The sequence below is a fragment of the Pseudophryne corroboree genome (assembly GCF_028390025.1).
Source record: "Pseudophryne corroboree isolate aPseCor3 chromosome 3 unlocalized genomic scaffold, aPseCor3.hap2 SUPER_3_unloc_7, whole genome shotgun sequence".
Lineage (NCBI taxonomy): Eukaryota > Metazoa > Chordata > Amphibia > Anura > Myobatrachidae > Pseudophryne > Pseudophryne corroboree.
Genome location: NW_026967563.1, coordinates 781,625 through 794,891, shown reverse-complemented (window position 1 = coordinate 794,891; position 13,267 = coordinate 781,625). Strand labels below are relative to the sequence as shown.

The 13,267-nt window shown below is 43.3% G+C and overlaps 1 pseudogene; it reads left to right on the top strand.

The window, feature by feature from the left end:
• LOC134984638 (oocyte zinc finger protein XlCOF7.1-like) overlaps positions 1-11,000 on the top strand; it is a 218,421-nt pseudogene extending 207,421 nt beyond the window's left edge.
• Positions 11,001-13,267: the final 2,267 nt, after the last annotated feature.

Sequence of the window (13,267 nt, the reverse complement as noted above, 5' to 3'; positions counted from 1 at the left end):
CGGTGGGGACTTCCCCAAATCGACATGAGGGCCTCTCGTCTCAACAAGAAGCTCAAGTGATATTGTTCCAGGTCGAGAGACCCGCAATCAGTGGCGGCGGACTCTCTGGTGACTCCATGGGTCTACCAGATGGTCTACGTGTTTCCACCACTTCCGTTAATCCCAAGGATTCTCAAAAAAAATAAAAAGGGAAAAGGTTCAAGCAATTCTTATTGCTCTGTACTGGCCAAGAAGGGCCTGATACGCGGATCTACTGGAGTTGCTCCTGGAGGACCTGTGGCCTCCTCCTCTTTGAGAGGATCTTCTGCAACAGGGGCCGTTAGTCTATCAAGACTTACCGTGGCTAAGTTTGACGGCATGGAGGTTGAGAGTCAAATTCTAGCCCAGAAAGGGATTCCGGATAAGGTTATTCCAACCGTGATCCAAGCCAGAAAGGGGGTAACGTCTAAACATTACCACCGTATTTGGAAGAAATAAGTCTTAGTGTGAGAACAGGAAAATTCCTGCGACGGAATTTAAGCTGGGACAGTTTCTCCTTTTTCTGCAGGCAGGAGTGGATGTGGGCCTCCGTTTGGGCTCCTTGAAAGTTCAGATTTCGGCCTTGTCCATTTTCTTCCAGAAGCAATTGGTGTCTCTTCCTGAGGTTCAGACTTTTTTGAAGGGTGTTCTGCACATCCAACTGCCCTTTGGGCCTCCATTGGCACCTTGGGATCTCAACGTGGTGTTTGCAGTTCTTCCAATCGGATTGGTTTGAGCATTTACAGGCAGTGGACGTAAAGTTTGTTATGTGGCAGACAGTTACACTGTTGGCCCTGGCTTCAGCCAGGCGCGTGTCGGAACTGGGGGGCATTGCCTCACAAGAGCCCCTACTTGATTTTTCATGAGGATCACGCTGAGCTCAGAACTCGTCAGCAGTTTCTTCCTAAGGCGGTGTCTGCATTTCACATCAACCAACCTATTGTGGTTCCGGTGATTACCGACACCTCTGCTTCTTCAAAGTCCTTAGATGTTGTGAGGTTTTTGAAAATGTATGTGAAGCGGACGGCTTGTCACAGAAAATCTGACTCGCTGTTTGTTTTCTATGATCCCAATAAAATTGGGTGCCCGGCTTCAAAGCAGTCTATTGCTCGCTGGATCAGGCTTACTATCCAGCATGCTTATTCTACGGCAGGCTTGCCGGTTCCAAAATCGGTTCAGGCCCACTCTACTCGGATGGTGGTTTCTTCCTGGGCAGCTGCCCGGGGTGTCTCTGCTTTACAGCTTTGACGAGCGGCTACTTGGTCAGGGTCGAACACGTTTGCTAAGTTCTACAAGTTCGATACTTTGGCCGCTGAGGACCTTCAGTTTGATCAATCAGTTCTGCAGGAACCTCCGCACTCTCCCACCCGTTTTGGGAGCTTTGGTGCATCGCCATGGACCCCAGTATCCTCTAGGATGTAAGAGAAAATAGGATTTTAATTACCTACCGGTAAATCCTTTTCTCGTAGTGCGTAGAGGATGCTGGGCGCCCGCCCGGTGCTTCGTTTTTCTGCACTGTTACTTGGTTAAGTATTATTATAGTTGGTTCAGCCATTGCTGTTCCTTTTCAAGTTTGGTTAGCATGGCTTTCCTCTTGGTTGCGTGTGCTGGTTCGAATCTCACTACTGTTCAGTTAAATCCTTCTCTTGAAGTATGTCAGTCTCCTCGGGCACAGTTTCTAGACTGAGTCTGATATAGGGAGCATAGAGGGAGGAGCCAGCCCACACTATTAATTTCTTAAAGTGCCCATGGCTCCTAGTGGACCCGTCTATACCCTATGGAACTAATGTGGACCCAAGTATCCTCTAAGGACTACAAGAAAAGGATTTACCGGCAGGTAATTAAAATCCAATATTTTCCCCCCTTTGATTTTTTCTACTCTGCAGGATAGTGTCTTGTATGTTCAAGTCTTCCTTATCTCCTGAAATCCGGCTCCTGCCTTTTGGCTTGTTAACAAAACTAGCTTCCCTAGGCCGGAGGCGGGGTATATGAGGAGGAGGAGGACCGGTGCATCATGGGAGCTAAAAGCTTAACTGTGTGGTGCCCAGTCAACTCCTACCACCTACACCCCAATACAAGGACTGTGGATCCTGTGGACCTCAAAGAAAAAGATGTCCTTCTATATATATTTTCACATCATTTGGGATATCCATCATTGATATTACATTGTTTGTACATCATTCACTGTATCATTTATGTATTGTATTGGATAGCGCGTATAGGTGGTAGTACCTTTTTTCTCAAAGAAAAAGAGTTAACCCTGGTAAGTCGACAGTAAGTCTTGTTATCTTCAAATATCAATTGTGTAGACTTCAAATAATTGTGTAAACTTTAAACGGTAATTGTGGATTTGTTCCTGATGAACAAATTCCTAATTACTTGTGAATAATAGTCCCTGCCCTGTGCAGTTCTGAGGTTATGACTTTAGGGAATGTAATGGCCAGATCCAATATTGCTCAATTTAAGGTCTCCCAGTAGCCTTACTACATACATAAATGTCTATCTCCTGGTGTGTGCAGATCTACAGGTTACATAGGAGAATATATATATATATATATATATATATATATATATATATATATATCCTTTTTGTTTATTAGATTAGTTTTTCATTAATCTTTTTGTGGTCACCTTCTCTCATGCACTCTGACTTAAGTTAATTATAGATTGTGTCCGCTGTTCTCCTGGGTGCTTTACATTAGGTGTGTAGGTAACGGTCTCAGCTATATAAGGTAAGTTGCTGTGAGCTTTAGACCAGGTAGCAGCATACCTAAAGTGTAACACTAATGTGATAGCTGTTTTTCTGGTAATTATTTTGAGCAATAGAGATCGGCCTGCAGTATAGTGGGGTCTCTTGTCGGGGGCTGCAGGCTTAAATGCATTGGTCAGTAGGTGAACTAAATCTCCCCTGTTTATTATTGTTAGTTATTATAGTGAGTGCAGAGCCCCAGTGAGATAGATATAGGGCCATATGCAATTGCGGTCGAATTGCCGCAAATGTCGAAAAACGGGGCATTTTCGACAAAAAAAACTGATTCAACATTGCAATACAGTACTTTTCGACAAAAAAACGTCAGTTTCAGATTCGACTTTTTGCAATTCGACATTTGTCAAATTCGACATGTCTGCAATGGTTAAATTGCGGCTTTTCGACAAAAGTATATTCAAATTTTAAAAACATGTTTTTTTGGTGTTTTTTTTTTATTGGTAATAGCATATCTGTTTATATTAGAAGGGATTATCTACTTGGTTTGTCTATTTAGGAGCCACAAGTATTATTTAATATATTTTTTTTTATATATATTTTTTTTAAACTGGCTAAAATATTATGGAGAGATCTGAGCATGTTTTTCTGTGGGAATGGGTTAAAAATCCTGAAAAAAAATGCGTGGGGTCCCCCCTCCTAAGCTTAAACAAGCCCCGGGCTCTTTGAGCCGGATGTAAAAATACGGGGGGGGGGATGACAGGGGATCCCCCGTATTTTAACAACCAGCACCGGGCTCTGCATCCGGTCCTGGTGCCAAAAATATGGGGGACAAAAGACGTAGGTCCCCCGTATTTCTCTAACGTCCTAGTGGATGCTGGGGACTCCGTAAAGAACCATGGGGAATAGACGGGCTCCGCAGGAGACAGGGCACTTTAAGAAAGAATTTGGATACTAGTGTGCTCTGGCTCCTCCCTCTATGTCCCTCCTCCAGACCTCAGTTTGAATCTGTGCCCAGACGAGCTGGGTGCTGTTTATTGAGTTCTCCTGAGCTTGCTATAAGAAAGTATTTTGTTAGGTTTTTTTTTATTTTCAGGGAGATCTGCTGGCAACAGACTCTCTGCATCGTGGGACTGAGGGGAGAGAAGCAGCCCTACTCTCTGCAGGTAGGTCTTGCTTCTTAGGCTACTGGACACCATTAGCTCCAGAGGGATCGTACACAGGATCTCACCCTTTGTCGTCCGATCCCGAAGCCACGCCGACGTCCCCTTCGCAGAGCCGGAAGACAGAAGCCGGGTGAAAGAAGCAAGAAGGCTTCAAAATCGGCGGCAGAAGACTCCAGTCTTTAAACTGATGTAGCTCACAGCACTGCAGCTGTGCGTCATTGCTCCCACACTACACCCACATACTCCGGTCATTGTAGGGTGCAGGGGAGGGGCGCCCTAGGCAGCAATTAGGACCTCTTGGCAAAAGTTGGGCATATATACAGTTGGGCACTGTGTATATGCATGAGCCCCCGCCATAATTGTGTACAGAAACGCGGGACAGAAGCCCGCCACTGAGGGGGCGGGGCTTCTTCCTCAGCACTCACCAGCGCCATTTTCTCTCCACAGCTCCACTGAGAGGAAGCTCCCCAGGCTCTCCCCTGCAGATTCACGGTAGAAGAGGGTAAAAAGAGAGGGGGGGCACATAAATTAGGCGCAAAAACATATTATACAGCAGCTACTGGGTTAACACTAAGTTACTGTGTGATTCCTGGGACATATAGCGCTGGGTGTGTGCTGGCATACTCTCTCTCTGTCTCTCCAAAGGGCCTTGTGGGGGAACTGTCTTCAAAAAGAGCATCCCCTGTGTATGTGGTGTGTCGGTACGCTTGTGTCGACATGTTTGACGAGGAAAGCTATGTGGAAGCAGAGCGGGAGCAAATGAATGTGGGGTTGCCGCCGACGGTGCCGACACCTGATTGGATGGATATGTTGAAGGTTTTAAATGATAATGTTAATTCCTTGCATAAAAGGTTGGATAAAGCTGAAACCTTAGGACAGTCGGGGTCTCAGCCCATGCCTGATCCTATGTCGCAGAGGCCGTCAGGGTCTCAGAAGCGCCCACTATCTCAAATTGTTGACACAGATACCGACATGGATTCTGACTCCAGTGTCGATTGCGATGATGCAAAGTTACAGCCTAAATTGGCTAAAGCCATCCGTTACATGATTATAGCAATGAAGGATGTGTTGCAAATCACAGAGGAAACCTCAGTCCCTGACAAGAGGGTTCATATGTATGGGGAAAAAAGGCAGGTGGTGACCTTTCCCCCTTCACATGAGCTAAAAGAGTTATGTGAAAAGGCTTGGGAATCTCCAGATAAAAAACGGCAGATTCTGGGCCTTTATCAAGACATCTCTTGTCTTGATAAAGGCCCAGATGTTGGCTGAAACGCGTCGACAAACAGGAGTGTGAGTAGCCATTTCATCCGAATTTTCTGATACTTTTTGACTTTTTAAACTGTTCATTTTTTTTTCTCTGCAAGAGTTGACCATCTCTCTTTGCCGTTTTTATTCAAGTTTTTTTTTTTTTTTTTTTACCATTGCCATGCAGGGTTGTTCCTGTATCTAGTTCCCTACATGTATTGTGAAATAAAATCTGTAAACCCCTTTTTACCAACTCTGGTATGAGCATTGCTATTTTTTCTTCTTTTTTGGGGTTAATGGAACTATACCTGATCCAATACATAAGCCTCACCCTCTACTGGGAGTCTAAAGATACCTTGATAGGAGTCTTACACTGCACTAAACTGTGAGTTGGGGTATGCCATATTGAATAAATATCCATTGATTTCTAGAGAAGAAAAAGATACCTTTATGAGCTTTTAACCTGCCTCCTGAGTGTGAGTGTTGGGGTACGCATTGACTGTTTATCCCTGAAATCCCATTTCAATCCGGTGTATGTTTGACCAGAAAGAAACCATTATATGTTTAGAGTGCTCCATTTATGTGTGAGTGGGGTACGCTCTATGTTTATCTAATACTCATAAGAGATACCCTGTATACCACATTGAAAAATAGTGGGACCTTCTACACATTGGTTGTTTTTTGTTTTTTATTTCTCTATGTGATCGAGATTTGGAGACCACATCAGAGACTTCCAATCGAGATTTCCATGAAAATATCCAAAGATACCTTTATAGGAGTTACACAGCCCCTTGAATCGTGAGTTGTGGTACGCGATCCCTGGATTGCTTTTATTGCTGAAAGAGAGAAAGATACCTTTTATATGTTCGTTACCAGCGCACAGAGTGTGAGTGTTGGGGTACGCATCACCTGTCTTCTCCAGGAAACAGTCACAAGGCCTTCCCTAGTCTGATTGGGACTCTATTATATCACTCTGGGGGTTATATAAATTGTTTTAAAAAAAGTTGACCCCACAAAGAAACTTTTGAGGTGTTTTATACTCTCAATTTTTAGTGTGAGTGGGATACGCTTCTGATTTATGTTAACCACGTAATGACACTGTACGAACGATAATAAGTCTTGATTGTATGTACTACACATTGGTTTGTTCTTGCCATTTTGTCTTTTATGATATCAATACTCGAGAACTCCATATTGTATTGAACTAAATTGAAGATCCAACTCAGAAGAATAGAACCTATCTTCCGATCTAAAAAGGAACGTTATGGCGATATCTTACTTTAGCGCTTGTGGTGTATGACAGTGTTTCTAATTTCTGGTTTGTGTTTTTCGATCTAAATGTGGTGACATTTATTCTGAAACCTATTGCATCTGAGCAGCTTAGCGCCAGCTGAACTACCCCCACAGTTCTTGTTTGAACACCCAATTAAAACCCAATGGTTTTTTATTACTTTATTCAGCTCTTTATGCACTTAACTTTGTGTTTAATATTTCAACGATTTATCTTACATACTTTACTGTACTTAATAAAGGTTATATATTATTTATTAGTGCGCAAACAGGACAGCATTTTCTCTTCTTTGGTGTTTTATTATAGCAATGTCCATGTCACCTAGTAATCCTACATGAGCGTCCATGTCACCTCTAGTAATCCCACATGAGCATCCACGTCACCTCTAGTAATCACACATGAGCGCCCACGTCACCTCTAGTAATCCCACATGAGCGCCCACGTCACCTCTAGTAATCCCACATGAGCGCCCACGTCACCTCTAGTAATCCCACATGAGCGCCCACGTCACCTCTAGTAATCCCACATGAGCGCCCACGTCACCTCTAGTAATCCCACATGAGCGTCCACGTCACCTCTAGTAATCCCAAATGAGCATCCATGTCACCTCTAATAATCCCCCATGAGCGTCCGTGTCACCTCCTAGTAATCCCACATGAGTGCCCGTGTCACCTCTAGTAATCCCACATGAGTGTCCATGTCACCTCCTAGTAATCCCAAATGAGCGTCCATGTCACCTCTAATAATCCCCCATGAGTGTCCATGTCACCTCCTAGTAATCCCACATGAGCGTCCGTGTCACCTCTAGTAATCCCACATGAGCGTCCGTGTCACCTCTAGTAATCCCACATGAGCATCCGTGTCACCTCTAGTAATCCCACATGAGCATCTGTGTCACCTCTAGTAATCCCACATGAGCGTCCGTGTCTCCTCTAGTAATCCCACATGAGCGTCCGTGTCTCCTCTAGTAATCCCACATGAGCGTCCGTGTCACCTCTAGTAATCCCACATGAGCGTCCGTGTCACCTCTAGTAATCCCACATGAGCGTCCATGTCACCTCTAGTAATCCCACATGAGCGTCCGTGTCACCTCTAATAATCCCCCATGAGCGTCCATGTCACCTCCTAGTAATCCCACATGAGCGTCCATGTCACCTCTAGTAATCCCACATGAGCGTCCATGTCACCTCTAGTAATCCCACATGAGCGCCCACGTCACCTCTAGTAATCCCACATGAGCGCCCACGTCACCTCTAGTAATCCCACATGAGCGCCCACGTCACCTCTAGTAATCCCACATGAGCGCCCACGTCACCTCTAGTAATCCCCCATGAGCGTCCGTGTCACCTCTAGTAATCCCCCATGAGCGCCCACGTCACCTCTAGTAATCCCACATGAGCGCCCACGTCACCTCTAGTAATCCCACATGAGCTCCCACATGAGCGCCCACGTCACCTCTAGTAATCCCACTTGAGCGCCCACGTCACCTCTAGTAATCCCACTTGAGCGCCCACGTCACCTCTAGTAATCCCACTTGAGCGCCCACTTCACCTCTAGTAATCCCACATGAGCGCCCACTTCACCTCTAGTAATCCCACATGAGCGCCCACGTCACCTCTAGTAATCCCACATGAGCGCCCACGTCACCTCTAGTAATCCCACATGAGCGCCCACGTCACCTCTAGTAATCCCACATGAGCGCCCACGTCACCTCTAGTAATCCCACATGAGCGCCCACGTCACCTCTAGTAATCCCACATGAGCGCCCACGTCACCTCTAGTAATCCCCCATGAGCGTCCGTGTCACCTCTAGTAATCCCCCATGAGCGTCCGTGTCACCTCTAGTAATCCCCCATGAGCGTCCGTGTCACCTCTAGTAATCCCACATGAGCGTCCGTGTCACCTCTAGTAATCCCACTTGAGCGTCCGTGTCACCTCTAGTAATCCCACTTGAGCCTTCAGTGTTGATCAAGCTCCAGTCTAAGCATCCTAGCTTTTTTGTTTTTTTAATAAACATAAAAGCACTGATTACAGGTTAAAAAAAATGGCAGTTATAGAATTTATATATTGTATCCTGTTACATCCTGGGTCTTGTCTGCTCATTTTATATATTAATGTATTTTATTTCCAGCAGATGGACCCACAAGCAGGAATATCTCAGAAGTACATCTAATGTTATCCCTGGATTGTGAAATAACAGATAATGACAGTAGACAGGATTCTCCAGGAGATAATCCCATTACCCCAATTATACATCCAGCTCTATCAGCTGATCCCCCTGATCCTGGGAAATGTTCTCCTGATCACTCTGATATTGGTGCATCTATTACAGCTCTGAGAGTAGATACAGAGTTTCCCTGTTCTACAGATGCCAAATGTTTTACACAGAACACAAACCGTATTACTCATCAGCCAGCTAAGGCAGGTGAGAGGCCATTTCCATGTTCTGAGTGTGGGAAATGTTTTACATATAAATCAAATCTTGTTACACATCAGAGAAGTCACACAGGTGAGAAGCCGTATTCCTGTTCTGAGTGTATGAAATGTTTTGCACAGAAATCAGATCTTGTTACACATCAGAGAATTCACACTGGTGAGAAGCCATTTCCATGTTCTGAGTGTGGGAAAATTTTTACAAATAAATCAACTCTTGTTACACATCAGAGAAGTCACACAGGTGAGAAGCCGTATTCCTGTTCTGAGTGTATGAAATGTTTTGCACAGAAATCAGATCTTGTTACACATCAGAGAAGTCACACTGGTGAGAAGCTATTTCCATGTTCTGAGTGTGGGAATTTTTTTACAAATAAATCAAATCTTGTTACACATCAGAGAAGTCACACAGGTGAAAAGCCGTATTCCTGTTCTGAGTGCTCAAAATGTTATACTCGGAAATCACAACTTGTTAGACATCAGAGAAGTCACACAGGTGAAAAGCCGTATTCCTGTTCTGAGTGTATGAAATGTTTTGCACAGAAATCAGGTCTTGTTACACATCAGAGAAGTCACACAGGTGAGAAGCCGTATTCCTGTTCTGAGTGCTCAAAATGTTATACTCGGAAATCACAACTTGTTAGACATCAGAGAAGTCACACAGGTGAGAAGCCGTATTCCTGTTCTGAGTGTATGAAATGTTTTGCACAGAAATCAGATCTTGTTACACATCAGAGAAGTCACACTGGTGAGAAGCCATTTCCATGTTCTGAGTGTGGAAAATGTTTTGCAGCGAAATCAAATCTTGTTACACATCAGAGTAGTCACACAGATGAGAAGCCATTTTCCTGTTCTGAGTGTGGGAAATGTTTCACACAGAAATCAGCCCTTGTTACACATAAGAGAAGTCACACAGGTGAGAAGCCATATACCTGTTCTGAGTGTGGGAAATGTTTTTCATCTAAATCAGTTCTTGTTAGACATCAGAGAAGTCACACAGGTGAGAAGCCGTATTCCTGTTCTGAGTGTGGGAAATGTTTTGCACAGAAATCAATTCTTGTTAAACATCAGCGATTTCACAGGTGAGAAGCCATTTTCATGCTGTGAGAGAAATAAATCCGCTCTTGTTGAACATATTAGACATTACCCAAGCACAAACCCATTTAAATCTTCTGGAGTATAATTATCACTGTCATGCAATGTTCCTCAAGGGTCAATCCTATCTCCTATGCTTCATGCAATATACAGTCTGGTCCATATATATTGGGACATCGACACAATTCTCATATTTTGGGCTCTATACACCATCACAATGGATTTGAAATTAAACAAACAAGATGTGCTTTACCTGCAGATTTTCCACTTTAATTTGAGGGTATATACATCAAAATCAGGTGAACTGTGTAGGAATTAAAATGGTTTTTATATGTGCCTCCCACTTTTTAAGGGACCAAAAGTAATGGTACAAACTAAACAATCCTAAATCAAATATTGTAAATCAGATCAGTGCGCTCGTCCAGTTCAACAAAAAGTACTTTACTACTTAATGTGGTCGCAGCCCGGATCAGTGTTTCGTGAATTGAGCTTTGACATATTTTCCAAGGCGATCTGATTACCATCTCCTAGATGAAGACCTGGATACAATATCCATACTGATATGCAAATATTTATTTATCTGGTACGCATATAAATTTTGTGGTAACTGAATTTAATCCCACATATGGAAATATACTACGCTATATAGCGATTCTTTGTGTCTCCTAGCAGCATTTAGATCCCAGTAGTAACCTGGACTAAAGAATGGGGGATTGATACGCCATGTGTCAAGCCGTAATCCGTACGCTATAATATTCTTGCGTGTGACAAAACTAGTGATGAGCGGATTCGGTTTTACTCTGTTCTCAAAACGGCATCTTATTGGCTTACAGATGTCATGTGTTTTGTATAGCCAATAAGATTCTGTTTTGAGATCCGAGTAAAACCGAATCCGCTCATCACTAGACAAAACTGATTGAAAAATACTACACCATAGTCGCTCTCTTGTTTCTTCCTTTGTTTCCAGAATCCTAAATCAAACTTTTACTTTTTAATACTTTGTTGCAAATCCTTTTGTCAGTTACAGCTTGAAGTCTGGAAAGCATAGACATCACCAGACGCTGGGTTTCATCCCTGGTGATGCTATGCCAGGCCTCTACTGCAAATGTCTTCAGATCCTGCTTGTTCTTGGTGCATTTTCTCTTCCGTTTTGTCTTCATCAAGTAAAATGCATGCTCAATCGGATTCAGGTCAGGTGATTGACTTGGCCATTGCATAACATTCCACTTATTTGCCTTAAACGCTTTGGTTGCTTTCGCAGTATGCATCGGGTCATTGTCGATCTGCACTGTGAAGCGCCTTCCAGTGAGTTCCGAAGCATTTGACTGAATATGAGCAGATAAAATTGCCCAAAACACTTCAGCATTCATCCTGCTGCTTTTATCAGCAGTCACATTATCAATAAATACAAGGAAACCAGTTCCATTGGCATCCATACATGCCCACGCCATGACACTACCACCACCATGCTTCACTGATGAGCTGGTATGTTTTGGATCATGAGCAGTTCCTTTCCTTCTCCATACTCTTTTCTTCCCATCACTCTGGTACAAGTTGATATTTGTCTCATCTGTCCATAGGATGTTGTTCCAGAACTGTAAAGGCTTTTTTAGATGTTGTTTGCAAACTCTAATCTGGTCTTCCTGTTTTATTGCTCACCAATGGTTTACATCTTGTGGTGAACCCTCTATATTCACTCTTGTGAAGTCTTCTCTTGATTGTTGACTTTGACACACATACACCTATCTCCTGGAGAGTGTTCTTGATCTGGGCAACTGTTGTGATGGGGTTCGTGCTATTTAGTACACTAGTAGTGTACTAAATAGCACGAACAGCTTGTAACGTAGAGTGGCAAGTTTAATCTTTCTATGTATAATGGAGAGAAATAAAAGCTTCTCCCTAAGTTCCTGGATGCCAAATCACTGTCCTTAGTATCTCTGTACAGTTTTTTCTATTAGAGTACTAATTAGCACGAACATCTTATAATGTACAACACAGATTCTCACAACACAGATTCTCTAACGCCGACGATCTACAGTACTGTGTTGCTCGAACAGTTAGTTGCGTCAGAATACACTAATTTATATTTACTGGTATGTCTATACGTGCTCATTACCGCTGTGTATTTTAGGTAGTGAATGAGTCACTCCTGCAGATTTACCCCGATTTGTGTGAAACCTGTGTGCACCCTTCTGTTGAATGTTTTACAATGGATTACACAGAAAAAATAATAAAGTGAATGTCACTGGAACACAAAAAAAATTGACACTTTGGGAATCGAACCGGTACTCAGCGTGGCAGACCGGAGCCTTCATCGCTAGCCCACAGCACTGAATGGAAGATTCTCAAGTTCATGTGTAAAAGTACTGCAAAGAGCGATTCCTTCCCATTGGTGTTTGTTTATGCCGTTAGGGGACTCGGACACTCATTTTGTGCACTGTACATACTGTAAAGTCAATGAGCTACATTATTCCTTTCACACATTAGTTGTGTCTGCATACACAAGTGTTTTAACACGTTCATTTGCGTCTGTATAAACTATACACACAGGGATTTGGCATCCAGAAACTTAGGGAGGAGCTTTTATCTCTCCCCATTATACTTAATACTACGGGATTTGGACACTCGCATATCCCTAACATCAATAGACCATACTGTATCTGTAACACGTTCATTTGCATCTGTATATGCTGTACTATTTGCACCTGTACTGTATATACTGTTATAGACTTTATGACATAATGTAGCGTAATGAGACGCACCAGTAAAGTAGTTCTTACGCTGTAGTTCAGTATTGTATTTTAATGGAGACCACACGCTTGCGCATTGGTGATTTAAAAAAGCGACATCTGGTGGATGATCTTAGGTATTACACTCAAAGGTAACGCCAAACGCTCAGTGTGCCTTCCTACGACTAGGCGCGCCTCCTTGCGCCCAGGTACGCTGCGTATGCCTGATCGCGACTAACGCCTCAGCCAGCCAAGATAACGGAGGACCCGTCTGTATATTTAGTTCCTAAATAATACATCCCAAATGCTTAGGTCTTTTTTCTGCTGTTTATTTTGTATCTTGTGCTTTGTGTAAATGTGAATGTCTAATACCAGTTTCCACAATCTGTATTGCTGCACGACAATATGGCGGCCATTGGAACGTGTTTTCACTTCTAGTTTGCCTAACTTGTTGCAGACACTCATCTTGATCAGGAGTGCTGAGTGTTTTCTGATACAAGATCCTATCCGTATATACCCTGTACATTATCATGTGCATTAGAGTCACCCGGGTTCCATCTGCGGTGGTTTGTTGTATGTTACATCT